This window comes from Giraffa tippelskirchi, chromosome 9, assembly GCF_054371585.1.
Source record: "Giraffa tippelskirchi isolate mGirTip1 chromosome 9, T2T-mGirTip1v1.2.pri, whole genome shotgun sequence".
Classification (NCBI taxonomy): domain Eukaryota; kingdom Metazoa; phylum Chordata; class Mammalia; order Artiodactyla; family Giraffidae; genus Giraffa; species Giraffa tippelskirchi.
Window position 1 is genome coordinate 144998132 of NC_137283.1, and position 22127 is coordinate 145020258.

General features: G+C 41.6%; 1 protein-coding gene across 1 annotated transcript in view; it reads left to right on the plus strand.

Moving 5' to 3' along the window:
* Positions 1 to 287: 287 nt before the first annotated feature.
* The window catches only part of STX11 (syntaxin 11), a 35213-nt gene continuing 13373 nt past the window's right edge, over positions 288 to 22127 (plus strand). The window contains exon 1 of the mRNA XM_081531059.1: positions 288 to 439. The gene's annotated coding sequence lies outside the window, so the exon portion shown is untranslated. The remainder of the gene's footprint in view (positions 440 to 22127) is intronic.

Genomic DNA, 22127 nt, shown 5'->3' on the forward strand with positions numbered 1-22127 from the left:
CCGGCTTCCTGGGGGCCCTCCAAGGAAGAGAAGGCTAGGGAACGCGGTGAAGTGCCCCGGGCGGCACACTTCGCGGCTGGTCCTCGCCGCCCCCGGCGCAGAGCATCCGGGGCGCACGCGAGTGAGAGGACGCTGGAGCGGGTCGGCCCGGCTGCCGGCGGGTCCGGAACGCACAGGCTCCAGGCGGGTTGGGGCGGGGCGGGGAGCCGGCCCCGTCGCCCGGGGCGGGGCCTGGTCCCCAGCTGTGGGTGCTTCTGACGCCCGGGGGGGCGGGCGGGCGCCCAGATGCGGCGGCGCGGAGCTCGGGCGGCCCGGGAGGAGCGGCGGGAGGCGCCGGGGGAGCCCATCCACCGGGAGTCGAGCCGCAGGTTTTCGTCCCCGCCGGGGCGCGCGCCCACTGGAGACAGCTTCTGGGGTCGCCCGCGCGGTCCCGTTCCTGGTTCGTGTTTCTCTCCTTGGGGCTCTTTTTCTCTCTTTCAGGAGAGGCTGAGCGCTGTAAGCGTGCGGCCGCACGGGGACTCGCTTGCTCGGGGACACAGGGGATGCCTTCGGGGAGGGGGAGCCTCGGGTCCCTCGCCGCCTGTTCACGTCGGGGAACGCGGCCTTCGGGTCTCTAATTGGGAGAGGAGTGATTGTTTTTTCCATCTAATGGACAAGGTCTGCGCGTTTAGGGCTTCTTAGAAATTATTTCACGGACACCTTTTGGTAGGCTTCCTTTATACGGTATCCACCCAAGACTGCTTTTGTTTTTTCAGCCGAAAGGCTGAAGCTTGGGGGGATTGTGTTTGTTTTTTGAATTAAGGGGCATGACTTCGATCACCTCTTCACTTCCTATTAAGTTGCACTTTCTGACCAACTTAGCAGTATGACTCAGGAGCCGAGAAATACAGAGAAGTCGTACCGCCTTGAAATAGTTCCTTCCCAGCCCACAGAAGACTTTTTTTCCTTTTTTCTTTTTAGTAGAATGGAGACAAGAGATAGTTGCAGCGCCTAGGTGCTCCACACCGTCCAGAGAGGGAATTCTAGGCTCGGCTCGCAGTGCCCGCGATCTCTATTACTTCCGGTGGTTCTCACGCACTTGTTGAAGCCGTTTCTCAGCAAAGGGAGGAGTTGTTATTTCGGGTATCCAAAAATGAGTCACAGAGCTTCTTGCTTGTGAGACTTTGTTAATGAACTTTTGAAAAGTGAGGTTTTCTCTGGCTGTTATTTAAAATAAGGTTAAGATGTGAAATGCAGACCCTGATAAACTGGAACTGGTTGTATAGGAAGTAATAGTTAAAAGTTTTGTTTCCAAGAGCGCCTGGATGGTACAGCATACCAGCTAGGGTCACCAGGCTGGTGTAAGATAACCATTAAAATCATATGCTTTGCCACAGAGGCCCAACAGAAATTTAATTTCGTTATCCAATAACTGGTTTGTTATTGCTTTCACTGGGATGGTGTGGTGGAAACATGTCATGTTACATAGTGATTGTATGTCACGCTGAATCGAAATCTTCTGGACAATTTGTCTTTATAAATTAGTGCCATGTAAAAAATTGTGAAGATGGTGGATCCCCCTTGGAGCTGAGAAATTAAAATGGTCAAGCTGATAAGTCCTATTGCAGCTGGATAGAGACACAGTAGAGAAGTGGACAGCATCACTGTTTGAGTTGAGTTGAATTCAGCCCAGCTATTGGGCACCTTCTCTGTGCCAGTCTCTTTATCGAGCTCTGGTTATACAATTGAGAATAAGACAGGATCTTGCTGACAAGGACCCTAAAGACCAGTGTAGAAGGCTGGCAAATCCACTAGAAAATCCAGTAAAAGGAGATGAGCGCAATGATCTATGCCCACAGTTGAGCCTCTGTCCCAATATGACTGAAGTTCCTGCAGCTCTGGGTTTCTGGATGAAGTGGATCATCATTGCTGGAAGAATGATGAGGGTTTGAGTTTAATCATCTGCTTGTCTTTGTAGGCAGCCTGTTGAACTTATTCGGTCAGTGTTTCATTCAATAAGTGATTTAAAAATATATTAATTAGAAAGGCATGCTTTTTAGAGATTTTTTTTTTAACTAACCACATTTCAAATTATCTAGTAACCATGTAAAAATAAGTCCAGTCTGTTATTACCCCTAGATAACCACAGACATTTTAAAGTGACTAATTAATGGCTAATAACATTACAACACCATAGTGAAACAACTTTCTGATCATTGTTTTTACAGTTCAGATCAATCTTTTCTAGCACTTTATAGCTGTATAACTCAACATGAGTAAATCCACTGTTGGGACTGAAATCTACTGAAGTGCTTTTTGAACCTAATACCAAAATAGATCCAGTTTCTCCAGTTCCATAAGATATCCACCCAGTGAGGGAAACAGTGCTAAATTTGACACAAATTTTTCTTAATTTCCATACTTTATGTCTCTCTTTCAAGAGCATCAAAGTTACTTTTTCTATGAGAAAATGTTGAGTGTGATCTTCATCATTGTACTCCTTGAATTTGGCACAGGCTTCTGTTGTGATAAGTTTTAGGGAGTAGGTATCGATTAAATAATGAACCTTAATGTAAGAGGAGGATTTGTCATCCGATGGAGGGATAGATGACCCAGCAGAAGGATCAACCTGTTCAGGGTGGACACTAGCTGGGGAGAGGGCTGGAGAGACAGACTGGGTCAGATCACATAGTCCCATATGTCATGTGAGAGCTTTGAGTTTATCCTATAAAGGACTTTAATCATGTGAATGATGTTATCAGATTCATCTGTGTTTTGAAAAGCCAACTTTGACTCAAGATAGAGAATAGGTTGGATGAGGGTACCACTGGCCTTTGGGTGACATGGAGGAGACTGTTGTAATATTCAAGATGAGAAATTACAGAAGCCTTGAGTCAAGCAGTGACAGTGAGGAACAGAAAAGAGGGAAGGAGCTGACAGGTGTTTAGTAGGTGGAATCCGGCCCGAAACCCAGAAGTGGCAGTAAGAGAGAGGGAGGAGGTTGGGATGACTCCCACATTGCTAGTTATTGACTAAGATAGGAAGATAAATAGAAGAGTAGGCTTGGTTTCAAGGATAATGAGGACCTCGTACAGGGTTTGGCATCTAGTCAGTACTCATAAAACATTTTTGAAGGAATACTAATAACAGCTAACATTTATTGAGTGCATATTAAGTTCTAGGCACTATTCTAGGCTCATTATGTGAATAAGTCTTTCACTTCTTATTGCAATCCTCTGAGATAGGTACTGTTGATAACTACTTTTGACTGGTGAAGAAAGTGCAGTGTTAGTAATTGGCAGAGCCAGGAATTGATCCTGAGCATCTTTGATTCCAGAACTTGCTTGTATTCTTTTTTCTTTTTTTATGTTTAGAATGTTTATTGACATAACTAAATATTAACCATCTATTACTGAGTTACAAACTGTATAAAGAGCATGCTCTTAATTCTAAAAAAAGTTCATATGTACCTGTACGTTTATGAAACAGTTTAGAAAGCTATACATCAAAACGCAGAGCTTGCTTGTGTTCTTTTTGTTTGTTTTTGTTTTGTTTTGTTTTACTTGCTTGTGTTCTTACCACTCTGCTCTGATAGGCTGTCTCTATGAATGAATGAGTGATGTTTTGGACACTGTGGTAAACTCAAATTGGAGTCACTCTCCTGATCCTGACAATCCTCCCGCAGCCAGGAATAGCCCAGTACATGAGATGGCTCCCAGGGGTCTGCGGCACCTCTCCCCCTCCCCTTACCCCAAGAAGTACCTGGTTGGTCTAAGAATAAGCTTAGCTTAAGCAGAGCATTTCTCCTGGGAATTTAAAATATTTTAATGGAGATTTAACGTGTCTGAAGGTTCCCAGAGCTTCCACAGCTGTGTCCTCAGAGGTGCCTCAGTTACTACCCTTCCCAAAGCACTAGATGTACAATGCTTTGTGTTTCCTGCCTGTGCGTGCATGCTAAGTCACTTTGGTCATGTCCGACTCTTTGCAGCCCCAGGGACCGTAGCCCACCAGGCTCCTCTGTTGACAGAATTCTCCAGGCAGTATTGAAGGGGGTTTCCATTTCCTCCTGCAGGGGATCTTCCTGACCCAGGGATCGAACTCACATCTATGGCTCCTGCATTGGCAGGCAGTTTCTTTACCACTGAGCCACTTGGGAAGCCACTTGTGTTTCTTAGATGCTCAATGTTTTGTTGCTAAGATCTGTAATATGCCTCCCATGGGGGAGGAGAAAGGCTGGCCAGGGGATATGCATCTGCTGAGCAGGGTCTGATAGTAGAAAATTTACTAACAGATGCAGGCAGGTCCATAACAACTCCAGATCTTACAGTCTTGGTTTATCATCTGTATTCTGAAGCCTATTTTGCTCTGGTTTTACCCCAAACCAGGTAATACCAACTCCTCCTGCTTCTAACTTTCAGAATCTTGGTAAGTTGAAGCTGGCGCCACTGTTTCCCGTTCTCTTGATTTAAGCTGGGCAAAATGATTCAAATTTCCTGGGTTTGGGCTGTCATTTTTATTTATAGGTCCATTCCTTTGGTCCTGATAAATATATTTTTCACTATCAAACCCCGAAATCTGACCCCAACTCTTCACTATTCTCATCGGCTCATGATTCACTCTCTTTTGGCTTGGAACAATTCTCTGATTTTTGTCCAGCAAGCAAGGTCTAATTCTCTTTTTCCTCAGCAGCCTCTCCTTTGGACCATGTAAGGATTATAGACACTGAATTAATGTTGTACCTAAATGAGTCAGCAAACTCACTTAAGTTTGAAATTATAAAATGCTCAAATATCTAACATTTGAAGTTTTGAAATGTTTTCTCCACACATGAACAAAATATTTCATTCAGCATTTCTTTAGATTTACCAGGAAATCTCGATATTTATAGTTTTCCATTATATGAAACTGACATAAAGCCTTCTGAGATTATCCAGTCCATGTGTTTACCCCTTGGTCTAAATTCCTATATGCCTGCCTGTTGTTAGTCATTCAGTGTTCAGAGAACAAGAAAGGGAAGGGTTTTGGTTAATATTTCATGTGGGTTTGTCTGGCCTCCTCATTTCCACTGTGGTTTCCCTGAGTGCAGAGAATTGCCAGAGTTAAGGGCTCTTGTAGGTCTCTCAGCCTCCTCTGAGTTCTAACTATTCTGTGACTTTTGCTGATCATGAAACCATCTGTCAGAGTAAGTCGTTTGCTGGTCACTCCTTCTGAGTTTATGGATACCAGACACTATTTGTGTGTCTCACTCGAGTTCTTTGTAAAACTCAATAATTTGATTATTTTTAGTAGGAAGAAGTTTTAGGATTGGTAATTTTCATCTATCTTTCTTGAGTTAACTGAATATTTTCAGTTAGTTTATATACTTTCTTTTTCTTTCTAGTGGATACATTATCAAGGTAATCTAGAAAGTACAAAGTTGTTTAGTAAGTGTTCCCCATTTTGTATACCCAATTGTTTCACTTATTTCTCTATTCAAAGATATACAACATTTCATGCTCATTGCATAACTTGTTGGGTAATAATGTAAATTCTGACTTTTTATAGTAGTAGAAATGGCTCAATTGCTATCTTCACATGCAAAAAGAGGGAACAAGGATTGTTCTCACTTTTGTTTCAGAGTTGCATCAATGCATGTCTCATTCCTGGTTTTGCTTTTAATTTCTGTTATGTGCCTGGGTGTACTGATTAGTGACACAAATCTGTTGATTTGAGATAAAGACAAGCACAGTGTGTAAGCGGAACTCTATACTATTAGTAGATGTCCCTCTTCTTTTTCCCCTCTTACCTGATTATTACATGGCTAAACCAACATACAGTGATGTCAGTTGACAGGATTGTACAGTTCTTCATTACTTACAAAGTAATCTCATAGATATTTTCTCTTTTAATTCTCATAAAAGTCTGGCAAAACAGACATAACAAGTATTATTATTTTCTATATTTTAATCGTGTAGATGAGGAAGGAGACCATGGGAGAGATTAAATGACCTCCCAGCTTTACCTGAGAAGTAAGGTGCAGAGGCCCAGTGCACTATGCTGTCATTACTTGACTAAAAGAGGCAAGTTTCCTCTTTTAACGTTAGGTCAAGTTTCCTGGGAACAGACTCTGAGACTAGCATATGAGAAACTTATTGGGAGGTACTCTGAGAGAGGACTTGGCAGGGGGAGAGGAGAGCAGGAATGTTCAGATGGAAGAATGAACTGCAGTGCAGGTACAAGGGTGGTCTTCACAGTGGGAAACCTTGGAGGTGGGACGGCCCTTCAGAATTGTTATGCCATCTTGAAGCATGGGGGCTGGTCATTGTATCCCTGGCATCAACTCGTCATTGGATGTGGGCTGTATCCAGGCAGAAGCATGTGATCTTGGGCCAAGCAACTCCCTTTATTTAGTCAAAGGCAGTTCCTGGAGCTGTGAACCTTCTACAGTCAACATTGCTGGCAGCCGAGGAGCAGGGCCTTGGTCCTGAAGGGGATCTGAGTATCCCATCAACCACTGCATTTCTCTGGAAGGCAGCATTCTCCTCCATGAGGGCTTTGCCATGTCCTTCTGAGCCAGACTTGCCCTACTAAGTGGAGCCCAGAAAGCTGGGGTTTTGTCCAAGACCCTGGAGGATATAGAAGAGCTGATCAGACATCAAGAAGATAGTAGTCTTAATCTTGGCAAGATTATGAACAGAAGAGCCAGGTGAGGGTCGGCCAGGATGAGTGGAGAACGGTGCATCACAGAGAAGGCTAACCAAACACCCAGGCTGTTCAGATAATGGACAGAAGAGCTGGTCTTTCCTGTAATTCAAGACTTTACTGTATTTGAATTAGTATTTACTAGTTCAAGTATTGGCTACCTGATGCGAAGAGCTGACTCATTGGAAAAGACCCTGAAGGTGGGAAAGATTGAAGGCAGGAGAAGGGGATGGCAGAGTTGGATGGCATCACAGATTCAATGGACATGAGTTTGAGCAAACTCCAGAGATGGTGAAGGACAAGGGAGCCCAGTGTGCTGCAGTCCATGAGATCTCAAAGAGTCAGACACCAGTTAGCGACTGAACGACGACAGCAACAAGGCTTTACCATTGTTAAATGGTAAGCAATTTTATTAGGCTCTATTTATTAGGCTGCTTGGTGGGCTACAGTCCATGGGGTTGCAAAGAGTTAGACACGACTGAGTGACTAAGCACAGTACATTTATTAGGCTACATTAGGCTACATTTTCTCTCTCTTCTCTCCCTTCTCCCCTCTCTCTTTTTTAAAAGCCTTTGAAAGGCCACAAATTAGTCCAGTGAATCTCAATGTGTAGCCTATAGATTATAAGATCAGAATTGCCTGGGATATTTTAAAACATGGCCCACAAACAAGCAACAAAAAGAAAACAGAAAAGGAAGTCCAGATTTACATTCAAGATCTACTAGAGTAAGATCTTTAATAGTGGAACCATGAATTGACATTTTCAACCCATTTTCCACAGATGATTTTGATCTGTGCTATAGTTTAAGAACCATTGCCTGGAACTCTTATGCCCTTGATGGTGACCGAGTCTATTGGGATTTGTCAGATTAGCAAAAAGTCACAGGAACTGTGGAGCAGAGGAGCACCTGAGCCTTAATCCCAGCAGGATGGATACAGTAATATTCACTCTTTGTCCTTTATAGCATATTCCTGGCTTGGCCACCAGAGAGCCTGGCCCAAATTCCCTGGCTATCTTCCAACCAGGATTGCTTGAGAGAGGAGTTTCTGGTTTGGCCTTTCATTATCTTGATAACTGGGGGAGAGATGCCAAATTCCTGGAATAGTTGTAGATAAAAAGGTTGGAGGTGGGGAGAGAATCAGTGAATTTATAGCAATCAGTAGTTTCTAGAATAAGGAAGTTCCAGAAAATCTTATGCCAGATGAAACTTTGAGGTGCTGTCTTAAAGCTTTAAATGACCATCTAATAGAATAAGACAGATAACTATGATAGGAAAATATATTACCTGATTCATCGAAATAGGTCAATTTTTAACTAGACAGAACAAAAGATCTTCCTGTATTTAAAAAGAGGTCCCTTGTCTGAGAACCAGAGCCAGGCTCACAGATTCTATTTTTTATATAAACTGTGTTCCATAAGGACGGGAAACTTTATTTCTCTGGTGGCTCAGATGGTAAAGAATCCACCTGCAATGTGGGAGACCTGTGTTCTATCCCTGGGTTGGGAAGATCCCCTGGAGGAGGGAATGGCAACCCACTCCAGTATTCTTGCCTGGAGAATCCCCATGGACAGAGGAGCCTGTCACACTGTAGTCCATGAGGTTGCAAGGAGTTGGACACAACTGAGCGACTAAGCACAGCACAGCACATTTTTCTTCAAAGGAAAAAGCACTAATTTTGAGTCAGGTCACTGCAGGAAATATTAGTCACCTAGAGAGTAGTCTGATAAACTCCTAGCAAATTTTGATATGTTTTGTTCACCCCTGCAGCACCAAATTGTTCTAGTTCCTGTACCTTCAATGGTCTGGTTTGTCTCTGCCTGGTCCCTTCCCCTTTTCTTTGCTCAGCAAACTCCTGATAAACCATTTAGAAGCATCCAGTTGAGTTCTCCATCTTCCAGTGAGCTCAGAAAGTACACCCTTCTATCCCCCTATTATTACATTTATTACTATCCTCCTACCAGCCTGTCTCTTTTTTTTTTTTGGCTGCAACTTGAAGCATGGCCTGTGGGATATTAGTTCCTCCACCAGGGATTGAACCCGTGTTCCTGAATTGGAAGGGTCGAGTCATAACCACTGGACCACCAGGAAAGTCCCTTGTCTTCTTCATCTTGAAGACAAGGACTGTCACTTCCTCTTTGTGTACAAGAGACCTAGCTTCATCAGAAGTGGTTGAAAGAAATAACCAGTCTGGCAAGCATAGTTATTCAACAGATATTTACTGAGGCTCTTCTATGAGCTGGACCCTCGAGGGCACGTGGCAAGCACAGTAAGTACAGCCCTTGACCGCGTGGAGCTTATTGGCCAACAAAGAAGATAAGCAATGAAACAATTAACAATAGAATGTGATGAATGTCAGGAAAGAGGAAGTATCATGGAACCAGCAACCCAGCTTAGTCTCGGGTCAGAGAAAGTTTCCCATCCTTATGGAACACAGTTTATATAAAAAATAGAATCTGTGAGCCTGGCTCTGGTTCTCAGACAAGGGACCTCTTTTTAAATACAGGAAGATCTTTTGTTCTGTCTAGTTCAAAATTGACCAGTCCTTCACACGCATGTGTGTTTGTGAGCACACACACTGGCAAAGATAGAACAAGAAAGTGACTCCATTTTTTCTTTTTTTCCTTTTTGGCTGTATGGAGTGTGGGGGTCTTAGTACCCTAACCAGGGATTGAACCTGCGCCCCCTGCATTGGAAGTGTGAAGTCTTAACTACTGGACCACCAGGAAAGTCCGAAGCTCCTTCATTTAGTGAATAAAATAGATGGCAAGGAACTGAGAAGAAAGTTTCTATTCATCTCTTTCAATGTGCCATTGCTAGAAGCTAATGTATAAATATTTTAATATGTAGTATACAGTGAAGGAACATAAATTTAAAGCTGACAATCATTAGCTTATGTTACAACTTTTTAAGGGTTAACTTTAAGAATCTGATGATTACAGTCTAGGAGGGTGCTTGACAGATTTGTCTTTGGATCTTGTTTTAGATCAAGGTGGAGGCACCTTTGCTCAGAGGTCAGTATCTGGTCTGACTTCTCATCTTTCCACTTCATTTTCTTGGCCCTGCTGAGGGAGGACCCGGCACTGGTGTTGTAGCTCTACCTGGCTTAGCAGCTCATGCTGAGTCCTTTTATTCCTTTTATGGCCAGTTCTTGCTCTTTGATTATTTCTGTACCTGCTTATTTCTCACTATACATTTTAAAACTTAGTTGAGGGCAGCAGTTGTGACTTCTTGATTTTTTAATCTTTGAATCTCCTACATCTCTTCTACTGCAATTTATTTATGTCCAACAAAAGTCCATCTAGTTAAAGCTATGGTTTTTCCAGTAGTCATGTATGGATGTGAGAATTGGACTATAAAGAAAGCTGAGTGCCGAAGAATTGATGCTTTTGAACTGTGGTATTGGAGAAGACTCTTGAGGGTCCCTTGGACTGCAGGGAGATCCAACCAGTCCATCCTAAAGGAGATCAGTCCTGAATATCCATTGGAAGGACTGATGCTGAAGCTGAAACTCCAATACTTTGGCCACCTGATGGGAAGAACTGACTCATATGAAAAGACCCTGATGCTGGGAAAGATTGAAGGCAGGAGGAGAAGGGGGTGACAGAGGATGAGGTGGTTGGATGGCATCACCAACTTGATGGACATGACTGTGAGTAAGCTCTGGGAGCTGGTGATAGATAGAGAAGCCTGGCGTGCTGCAGTCCATGGGGTCGCAAAGAGTCAGACACGACTGAGCGACTGAACTGAACTGAAGTGATTACATTAAATAAATAAATACAGTATTTGAATTAAGAGTCCTTGGGTTGAGAAAGTAACCAGATTGCTTCTCTACTAAGAATCAATTTCCTGTTTAACCAGACATCACAAAGCAAATATGTGAACATTTAACCTATGAATGTCTGCTTTATACCATCCACTGGGGAATTCCCTGGTGGTCCAGTGGTTAGGACTTGGGCACTTTCACTGACAAAGCCAGATTCAATCTCTGGTCAGGGAACTAAGATCCCACAAGCCTCATGGTGTGACCAAAAAAAAAAAAAAAAGCATCCGTTTGGCTGATTTCAGGGAAGGGAGGGTTAAGTCATCACAGGACAGCGTTTACTAGATGTACACGGAAGTGCCGAAGGCTCCGCCGTGTCTCATTTCAGTCAACTTAAACACATCTGCACTGTCCACCATCTAGCATCTCAAAACAACACTGACACTAAAAAAGTGGAATTAGAGACTACAGTGTGAGTAAAAATATAACTCAGATTTGAAGTGTGATTTTAAATGAATGGACAAGTGATGTCCTGTGATGACCATAAGCCATGTTTTCTCTCATCTTTCTGCCCATGCTTGGCATATTCCTTAGTATTGCAAATGTACTTTTATGTTCTAATTTTTTTTCTTGCTTCTACTATAAATATTGTATTGATACACAGGGAGTATATGAACAATGAGGAAATCATTGCATCAGTTCTTATACTTTCTATTTTTCATAGTTCGAGCTTGGTTTATTGCTGAGTGTAGGTGGGTGACAAGTTTAACCACGGTGAATACAATTGAATACTTTTGTAAATTAGTTCAGCTTTTATATTTTCATTGAGAGTTTTTTTCAATGAGAAATTTCCATGAAATTTTTAAAATATATTTAACTTAGAAAATATTTATTTATGGCTGTGTCAGGTCTCAGTTGCAGCGTGAGGGATCTTTCGTTGTGGCCTGTGGGCTCCCGAGTATGAGGTAGTTGCCCCAAGGCATGTGGGATTTTAGTTCCCAGTACTGCGATTGAACCCATGTCCCCTACATTACAAGGAAGATTCTTAATCACTGGACCAGAAGGGAAGTACCTATATTTATTTTTTTATTTTATATTGCAGTATAGCCAATGGACAATGTTATGATAGTTTCAGGTGGACAGCAAAGGGACTCAGCCATACATGTATGTGAATCCATTCTCCCCCAAATTCTCCTCCCATCCAGACTGCCACATAATACTGGGCAGAGTTCCCTGTGATATACAGTAAGTCCTTGTTGGTTATCCACTTTAAATACAGCAGTGTATACATGTTGATACCAAACTCCCTAGTTCTCTAGGTCTTTGAGTCTGTTACTGTTTTGTAAATAAGTTCATTTGTATCATTTCTTTTTGGATTCCACATAAAAGAGAATACTATACTGTGAGAAGAAAAACTTTTTTCAGTTCCTGCTGGTGAGCTGAAATAAATGTAGAACTCTTTAGAGGGTGAAGGTTATTCCTTAAAGAGTCAAAATTATAGTAATGCCAACCCATCTGAAAAGATTAACAGTTGGTGGAAGAAAATTCCATGTAGTCAGCATAATTTTGTTTTTGTTTAATTAGAAAATTTCTCAAGATATTAACTGCCCTTTGCTGAAACTGAGTGCATGGACATTTTCTCCTTTCTGTTGACATCTAGACCCCCACACATACCACTGACAGCAGCATAAACACACAATAAATATTTTCAACTTTGTTCTTTCCATCTGGTAACTAAAGCATCAATAAACCTTGTATTGTGTTTTTTTCTCTCTTATTTCTATCTTTTAGTCTAAAGTAGTATCTTATTTTTAATTTGTATTTATTTGCTAAAGAGCAGATCTTGTCATTTCGTATTTTTATTGAGAATATTTTATTTCCTGTGATTGTCTTTTTATACGTTTTCCTCACTATATTTTGTCATGTTATTTTCTTTCTGGTTAAGACTGTGTATTCACATAACACTGTATATCTACCTAATGTCTATTATGTTTTGTGCAAATATTTTCTTCTGGTCTCTTGCTTTGATGTTTAATATTTATTATTATTTTTGTTGCACAGAATTTTCAAATTTTATGTAGTCACATTTGGTTATCTTTTTCTTTGCGAGTTCCCCTACAACCTCCAATCCAGTTTAAAGTTATCATTATTCCAGAGTACTGATAAATACTCCATTTTATTTTCTATTAATTTTACTGTTATTGATGTTTGCATTTTCAACTCTTCTGAGGTATATTATGGGGTCTGTGATAAGGATTAGAGAGAAATAAATTCTTTTTTTTTAATAAATTCTTGCCCGTCAGTTACATCATTCTAGTTGCTTAAATTCTTTCCTCTCCTATTATTTTTCAGTGGCTGCTTCTTCATACGGAGAAGGCAATGGCACCCCACTCCAGTACTCTTGCCTGGAAAATCCCATGGACGGAGGAGCCTGGCAGGCTTCAGTCCATGGGGTCGCACAGAGTCAGACACGGCTGAAGCGACTTAGCAGCTTCTTCAAAACTAACATTTTATATATAATTGGTTTATTTCTCCTTGTTTTATTCATGTCCATTTATCTACTTTTCATGTTTGCAAAAGTATCACACCTTTGTGTGCTTATTCACTCAGTCGTGTCTGACTCTGTGACTCCATGAACAGTAGCCCACCAGGCTCCTCTGTCCACGGGATTCTCCAGGCAAGAATACTGGAGTGGGTTGCCATTCCCTTCTCCAGGCGTCACCCTTTGAGTGACTGTCTTATAACAGGCGTTCATATCTGCGGGGCTTCCTCTGCTTCACCAGTGTTGTGTTCTTTCCAATTTCTGAAAAAAATTAACCATTTATTATTTGAGTTTTATTTTAGGATCACTTTCGTTTTCAGATTTATTTTTTAACTCTGCCAGGAATTTTGGATTTAGTTCAGTCAAAATATTAACTCGAGGAGAGTTTCAGATTTCACTTATAACTATGTCTAAGTGTCAGTGCTATAGCAGAACCTGTAAAGACATGTTGGCATGAGAAGGAAATGAGCTGACAAGACGGAGGGTTCCTAGAGAGCTTCCGGTTAACCCCAAGCCAAACTCATAAATCCATATCATTGCCCTTTGGATCGGCGCGTGGATTTCTAGAAAGCCTTCTTCTTTTTTCCTTCCTGCTATCTCCCTTCCCACCCTCCTCTTCTCCCTCCCTTCCTGCCCCACTTCCTTCTTCTTTCTGTCTCTTTCTCTCTCTAGTTTTTAATGTCATCAAACTTACACATACATAATTAGAGTGAACTGGTTCCATAAAACATTTAATAAAAACCAAAGTCTAATGACAAAAAAGTCTATTTCACTTCCCCTTCCCAAAGGTAGCTACTTTTGACTATTTTTGCTGTTTCTTTTAGTATGTATATTCATGTCTCTAAACACACTTCTCGGAGAAGGCGATGGCACCCCACTCCTGTACTCTTGCCTGGGAATCCCCATGGACGGAGGAGCCTGGTAGGCTGCAGCCCATGGGGTCGCCAAGAGTTGGACACGACTGACGCGACTTAGCAGCAGCAGCAGCAAACACACTTCAATTACTATTTCTTGATTGTTTCCTATTTTGTTTTAGGCGTGGCCTGTTGACTCCTCTGTGTGGAAGATGATGTTTTAGTTCACTTTCACACCTCTTTTCCATAGACACACACCCTTCCTGTCCCCTTCTCCCATTCTCCCAACACAATTCCATTATACTTTGTTAGATCAGTCTTCTATGATTATATTTTTATGATTATGAAAATGCCAATCACAGCTGAGCCATGATTACTTTCCTGTAACTACATATTTCTTTTTGCTTTTCTAGACGTTAATTGTGTTTTTTAATTGTTGTTGTTAGTTTTATTTACACTTACAACTTACTCAACCCCACGTGGTCTAAATCTCCTCTCAAGATATTTCGACTCCTCAGAAGTTCTATCGGTTTCATCTTCCTGAAGAAATCTCTCCTACCGCCTACTCACCTCATCTAGACAGAGGATCTTTTCAGCCAGGTTCATAGCCGTCATCTTCGTCTCCTTTTGCCATCATCCTGGGATGTCTTTGCCTCTCTCCTCTGTTTGAACTTGTTAGGAGTCTTTATTCTGTGTTATTTTTCTGCTTCATTTCTTTCTTTTGTTGGAACGTTTTCCTCAGCTTCTTCCTGAGAAGGAGAACAGAAGAGATAAAAAATTTTTTGAGACTTTGTCAATCTGAAAATGTCTTTATTCTACCTTCACCTTTGATTGATGGTTTGACTAAAGTCTGGGTTAAAAATACGTCTTCCTCAAAAGTTTATAAGGTGTTGTTTCATTAGTTTTAAGTTGTTTTGACCTTCAATGCTTTTTAGGTGATCTATTTCTTTCTCTCTGGAATACCTATTATTTGGAATTTAACTTAAACGGTTGGACTCCTAAAGTCCCATCTATTCTGTTATTTTTTGCTTCTTTTTCTTTCTTTCTACTTTATGGAAAAGGGTCTTCCATTCTCCTGCCTATAGGCTGCAGGTCAGTGTGCTGAACGGTAGGTGAATGAAGACATTCACTTAAACATCTTCTCTTTAGATGGGCATCTCTAACCCAGTCTCGGTTCAGATTCTAGCCTTGCTACTCTCCTGCCACAGTAGGATACACTCACTTCTTTTTTAAAAAAATATTTTAACAAATATTTTTATTTCTTTGATTGTGCTGGGTCTTAGTCACAGGATGTGAACTCTTTCAGTTGCAACATGCAAATTCTTAGTTGTGGCATGTGGGATCTAGTTCCCTGACCAGGCCTCTTGCATTGGGTGTGTGGTGTTTTAGCCACTGAACCACCGGAGGAATCCTTACATTCACTTTTTAAGAAGGCTTCTAACCAAACATATTTGTTATTACCTCACCGCCACTGCCTCCTTTTCTGTCCTCAGCTTTCAGTTCTGGTTCCTAAGCCTTTGAGTACTTGTTTATGGTGTAATCATTTCTTGATCTTCTCCACTTTTTTGCTTAGGATTCGACTTTCTTGAATCTGCTGAGTTAGTTACCATTGGCCCATTTGCTTTACAAATTCTGAAATTTTGTTGCTGCTTTCTTCTATCTTGTTCTTTACCTTGTTGGTGTATGCCTTTTCCAAAGTTCCTTTAGTGGAATTTTGGAAGAAAGCAAAAGTAATGTTCAATTTGCCATTTTATCCAGGATATAGATCTTCTTTAAACGTATGTGTGTGTGTTAACAGTCACTCAGTCATATCCAACTCTCTGCTATCCCATCAACTGCAGCACACCAGACTTCCCTGTCCTTCACTGTCTCCTGGAGTTTGCTCAATTTCACATCCATTGACTCAGTGATGCTGTCTAACCATCTCATCGTCTGCTGCCCCTTCTCCTTTTGCCTTCAATCTTTCCCAGCAGCAAGGCTCTTTCCAATGAGTCACCTCTTCACACAGGCGGCCAATGTACTGGAGCTTCAGTTTCAGCATCAGTCCTTCCAGTGAATATTCAGGGTTGATTTTCTTTCGGATTGACTGGTTTGATCTCCTTCCTGTCCAAGGAACTCTCAAGAGTCTTCTCCAGCACCACAATTCGAAAGCATCAATGTTTTGGCTCTCAGCCTTCTTTATGGTTCAGCTATCACATCCATACATGACTACTGGAAAAACCACAGCTTTGACTATATCGACCTTTGTCAGCAAAGTGGTTTCTGCTTTTTAATACACTATCTATGTTTGTCATAGCTTTCCTTCCAAGGAGCAAGCATCTTAATTTCATGCTGCAGTCATCATCTGCAGTGATTTTGGAGCCCCCCAAAATAAAGTCTGTCACTGTTTCCACTTTTTCCACTTCTATTTGCCATGAAGTAATGGGACCAGATGCCATGATCTTAGCTTTTTTAATGTTGAATCTTGGGAATTAATATTCTGTCACATGAGTTATAGGAATAATATAGAAACTGATATCAGAATAGTTGTTTGGTTTTATAGGATCATTTAAAATCACTTGGTCTGTATGGGTTTCTTAAGGAGTAGTACTTGAAGTATTCTGAATAAAATACCTTGTGAAATAAACTGATTATGGGTGGAAAGTGTGCAAAACTGTAACTCCTAATATCACATTTGTGGGTTTCCCAGGTGGCACTAGTGGTAAAGAACCCGTCTGGCAGTGCTGGAGACGGAAGAGACAAGAGTTCGATTCCTGGGTGGGGAAGAGTCCCCTGGAGGAGGGCATGGCAACCCCCTCCAGTATTCTTGCCTGCAGAATCCTGTGGACAGAGGAGCCTGGCAGGCTACAGTCCATGGGGTTGCAAAGAGTTGGACATGACTGAAGCGACTGAGCATGCAATATCATGATTGTAAAATATTTAAAAATTTACAGAATGCTTTTATATATTTTTTAAACCTCCTTTAATTATCGGAAAAAGAAATCCTTATAGGTAGTGTCATTACCATTTTACCGATGGGGAGACTGACACTCAGAGGTATGAAATGTCTCCATCCACTTTATACAGCTGGAGTTAGAAACAGGAAGGCCTCTGACACCCAGGGGAGCATTCATTCTCCCACACCTCATTTGTTTTCAGGACTCGAGGCAGTTAGCTGCTGAGTTAGACTCTTCCCTGAGTGCTCTTGGAAAGTAAAACAAACCCCTCCCTGACCAACAACAAAACCTTGTGGGGTGGGGTGGGGAATAGGGCTTATCTTTATAAACATTTATGAGGGAGGTGTTTGGAGGATGTTTACTGAATTAAAATCGTTCATCTGTTCCCAAAAGAAAGCCTGGCCACTGACTTTATAAGCACTGAATCCTGAAGATATCAGTCCTCCTCTTGCTTTGGGATTCTTGAGCATGAAAGTAAAACACAAGGATTCTCTCATTCTTTTTTTTTTTTTAATTAAGTCTTTATTGAATTTGTTAAAATACTGCTTCTGTTTTATGGTGTTTTAGTTTGTTTTTTTTTTTTTTGCCTCGAGGCATGTGGGATCTTATCCTCCCCACCAGGGATTGAACTTGCGCCCCCTGAGTTGGAAGGTGAAGTCCTAACCACTGAACCGCCAAGGAAGCCCCTCTCTTTTCTAAAAGAATTGCCTTTTCTTTTCCAGGTTGCTCCTCGGTGTTCCTTTTTTACCTGATATCACCTGCACAAAAATGTTGGTGGTGGAAAGTACAGTGGTCCCCTGGCAGGAATAAACCCCTAGAGAACTCTTCCAGTTTACCAGAAAGATGTTCCATAATTTGTAATCAGGGTCAGTTCTTCTGGATACTGTTAAGTATTCACAGCCTTCTTGAATAGAAAAGAGTCTGGAAGACTATGTATTAGACTTTAATCATTGGTTATTTTATAGTTATTATATATTGTTGTTGTTCATTTACTAAGTCGTGTCCTACTCTTTGCAACCCAATGGACTGTAGCCCTCAAGGTTTCTTTGTCTATGAGGTTCTCCAGTCAAGAATACTAGAGTGGGTTGCCATTTCCTTCTTCAGAGGATCTTCCTGGACCAGGGACTGAACCTGTGTCTTCTGCATTGGCAGGTAGATTCTTTACCGCTGAGCTACCAGGGAAGTCCTAGTTATTATATATAGTGGTATTAAATGATGAGATGTTTTTACTTTCTATGTAAAACAATTCTGTGTCATTGGATTATTTCTTCTTCATCTTTTCAAAGAGCAAGAGTTGCTTTCATAATCAGAGAAAAGGAGAGAGACTTTTACAAAGAAAACCTTAAATAATCTGCTGACCCATGAGTATTAGAGTTCACTTATGATTATGATATGAGTAACAAGATGTTAGTAATAAACTGTTAGTGGTATATCAGCCAATGCACTATTTATACTGATAGTTACTGAATCTGCATTAGTTTTTGAGTGAATTAACATCACAGAATAGATGATAATAGAGCACATATACAGCGTGCTTACTCTCTGCTGGACACTATTCTAAGACCTTTTTTTTTTAATTGGAAGATAATTACTTTATAATGCTGTGTTGGTTTCTGCCATACAGTAAGTGAATCAGCCATTAGTATACATATATCCCCGCCCTCTAGAGCCTCTCTCTCACCACCTCCTCATCCCACCCCTCTAGCTCATCACAGAGCACCGGGCTGAGCTCCCTATGTTACACAGCAACTTCCCACTAGCTGTTTATTTTACACATGATAGTGTGTATATGTCAATAGTGAAATGAAGTCACTCAGTTGTGTCTGACTCTTTGTGACCCCGTGGACTGTAGCCTGCCAGGCTCCTCCATCCTTTGGATTTTCCAGGCAAGAATACTGGAGTGGGTTGCCATTTCCTTCTCCAGGGGATCTTCCCGACCCAGGGATTGAACTGGGGTCTCCTGCGTTACAGGCATACTCCTTAACGTCTGAGCCACCAATGCTACTCTCTCAATTCATCCCACCCTCTCCTACCCAGCTTGGATTATCTCATTTAATTCTCTTCCTCATCTTCTGCAGTCGGTATTTATACATGTGGATGATAAGACAGAGAGGAGGTGAATATAAGGAAACGTGACAACAGCAGACATTTGCAAAGCACTTATCTGTTAGGAATTGCCTTCTCTAACTGCCAGGAACCCTGAAACCAGTGAGGAAAGCCAGGCTACTCCCAATAGCAGCAGAGTTCTCTCCCCAGGCTGAACACTTCGCCATGCTCTTCCACTGCCCTGAGTGAGTATGGAATTCTAAGCAGATTCTGCAACTGGGAAGCAGTATCCTGATTGACTTAAACACTCTGAAAGACTAGTAAGGTCTTAATCCACTGCTCCTTAGGAACCTGGTTCACATCACACTAATTTTTATTCCTTCTAGTCAGCAAGAAATGTCTCTGGTTCAGTCTTGGGTGACGAAGGATTGGAACATGGCAGGAGAATCATGTTTGGAGGTTGCATTTTGCCTACCTGGTGTTCTTTACTTTACTGATTTGAACAATAGACTGATGATACACTTAAACTATCTACCTCCATTTCAAAACTGGCTTTTCAAGTTCTCAGAACCTCTTATCAGACTGAAACTCAGCCAAAGTTAAAGCTGCTGAGCCTCTCTGTGTTGTCCTGCCCCCACTGCTCAAGAACCTCGATTTAGCATACTGCATTATCAAACAGCTTCTGCAGTCTTTCTTGTGGAGGCTGCTTGTGTGTGAGATAGTCTTTTTTTAGCATGATTTTTTTTCTCCTTACCATGCTTATGACCACAATCCTCAAAAGGAAAGGAAGGCTGTCCTCAGACTTGTTAAGAAACACATGCTCCTTTTATGTGTATGCTTTACATTAATGTGTGTATACAGTATGTACAGGAAGTTGTAAATGTAGACTACCAAAACCCAGGTGTGTAATTAGGCCATGATCATCAGGACAATGATTTGGTACACATTTCTTATGTTTGTGTGTTTAAATTGTAGCAATGAATGTTGGTTTAAATGCAGCAGCCTTTACTTGCAAAGAATTATGATTTATCCGTGAGTCACATCATCCTCCTAGGTGCTCTTTAAGAAGAACACAAATTTGGGTGTATCAGTTAGCTCTGTCAGTATAACAAAATACTCCCAAGTCACCACTGTTATTTCTCATCATTGTGAAGATTAAATAAGATAATCTACAGTATGTAAAGCTTCTACAAAAGTACCTGCCAGAAAGTAAATTCTGATTAATTCTTCCAATGGGTTCGCTTTGAGGTCATTCATACAGATGTAGGGGTGGGTCACCTGGGTGGGGGCTGGCCTCTCTCTCCATGCGGTCATTATCTTCTAGGAGGCTAGTCTGAGCTTCCTGACATGAGGTTTTGGTGTTCTTGGTAGTAACAGGGCACAAGCCCCAATCTGCTAGTGCTATTCAAGCATCTGCTTGCATCATGTTTTCTATTGTCCCATCTGTAAAAGTCTCAGCCAAACCCAGATTGAAAGTGTAGGGAAATTGACACTATGTTTTTGTTTTTTTTTTTTTGAGAATGATACTTTCTGTTTTAATACAAATACTATAAGCATGTGTACATACAAGTACATAGATTGCCAGCTTTTAGTGCCCCCTCACTAAAGAACTGTTAAAAACACTTTGCCAGACGGGTCCAATTGATAGGTTGACCTCTGCTCAACACAGGCTGGTCCCCTCTTCTTCCATGTGCTCTCCCGGTTCTGTTGCACCTGCTCTTCTATGCAGACCCCACTTATTGCCAGGGCTGTGAGTTTCCTAGCCCTCTGCCCTCCCTGTGAGTTGTGACTGCTGAGAAGGCAGCCGATTACTCTCAGTGAAGCTTCACCTCGCTCCCCCAGAATACCGAGGGTGATGAACTTTTATTAACAGGGCATGTCTTTTCCGTCAACACCACTTCTTGATCAGGAGGTACTGCTAAGAATTTGTGGCCTTTATTTTGTGCAATCAAATATAGTCTGCCTTTGGTAAAAATTACTCACATTTCTGCTATAAGAAAGATACATTCACTCCTATCATAGAATTTGAAGAAGCCTTGTCGCATTAAGGCATCAGCCTCTGAAGTCCAGAGGCTTATCTGTGATCTGCATCACTTCTGGGTACAGATGAGCCCCCTCAGATACAGCACGTCAGATATGGATCCTCTCGATCTAGTTGGATCAAGAGGATCTGGATCTGTGGATCTAGATGTGGATCCGATAACTAGATAACTTTTTACAATCATATATTGTATCTATATTGCATATAGATATGATACATACACAATATATATGATAACATATATTTTAGTTATCTATCAACAGTTATAGTTTTTATTTAGCATGGACAAATTATCTCCTTATACACACCCAACACATAATGGTGAAAAGGCAAAAGATAACCCCGCAAAACTACAGAAACAGAATACAGGCAGCACTCAGCAGTCCACAGCAACTCTATCCAGGCCTGTGCTGTTTAGGTGCCCCCTACTCCTGGGCCAGTGGAGGTTCCTTAATTAGGACCCCATTCTCTTCCTTGGGAATGGCTCACTGGTGTCTCTCTACTGCCCTCGGCTCTATCCTCTGAAACATTCTTCCTTTTTCCATAAGAAATGGCTTATATTTGCTTCTAAATAATTTCTGTGGCTTCATTCTTGTAAAAACCCAAGCATTTAGAGGCCTCTTTTCCTTTGAATGATCTCTCTCTCTTTTAGTCATACTTTTGTGCTTGTCAGTGCAGGCGTGCATGCTAAGTCGCTTCAGTTGTGTCCGACTGTATGTGACGCTGTGGACCATAGCCCACCAGGCTCCTGTGTCCGTGGGATTCTCCAGGCAAGAATACTGGATCGGGTTGCCATCCCCTCCTCCAGGGGATCTTCCCGACCCACCTTTTCTTATATCTCCTGCACTGGCCAGCAGGTTCTTTACCACTAGCGCCACCTAGGAAGCCCATGCTTGTCAGTAAAACTCGCTTAAAAACTTTGAGGATTTCCTTAGAATCCCAGAGAGTCCATGCCCCCAAAATCCACTGCCACAGTTTTTTTTTTTTTTCCAAGCCAGACAGATCTCCCTTGACTCTGGGCTGAGCGTCAGACTGCTATCAGACAGTGCCTCTAGGAGTCTCAGAACCCCTCTTTGTCCAGCTGAGAAGGGCTACAAGGCATCACGTTAAATTTTACAAAAGTCTTCTCTCTGAGGCCATTTCTTGCTCTAAGAAGCTTGTCTTCTAGCTGAAGAGACTGGAGGTATAAAAGATTTTATTTTCCAATATCATGAGGTTCTTCTCTATTTTCTCAAAATAATGCTTATTAACTGGATAAATCATTTTGCAGCCTATCCATCCTTTGC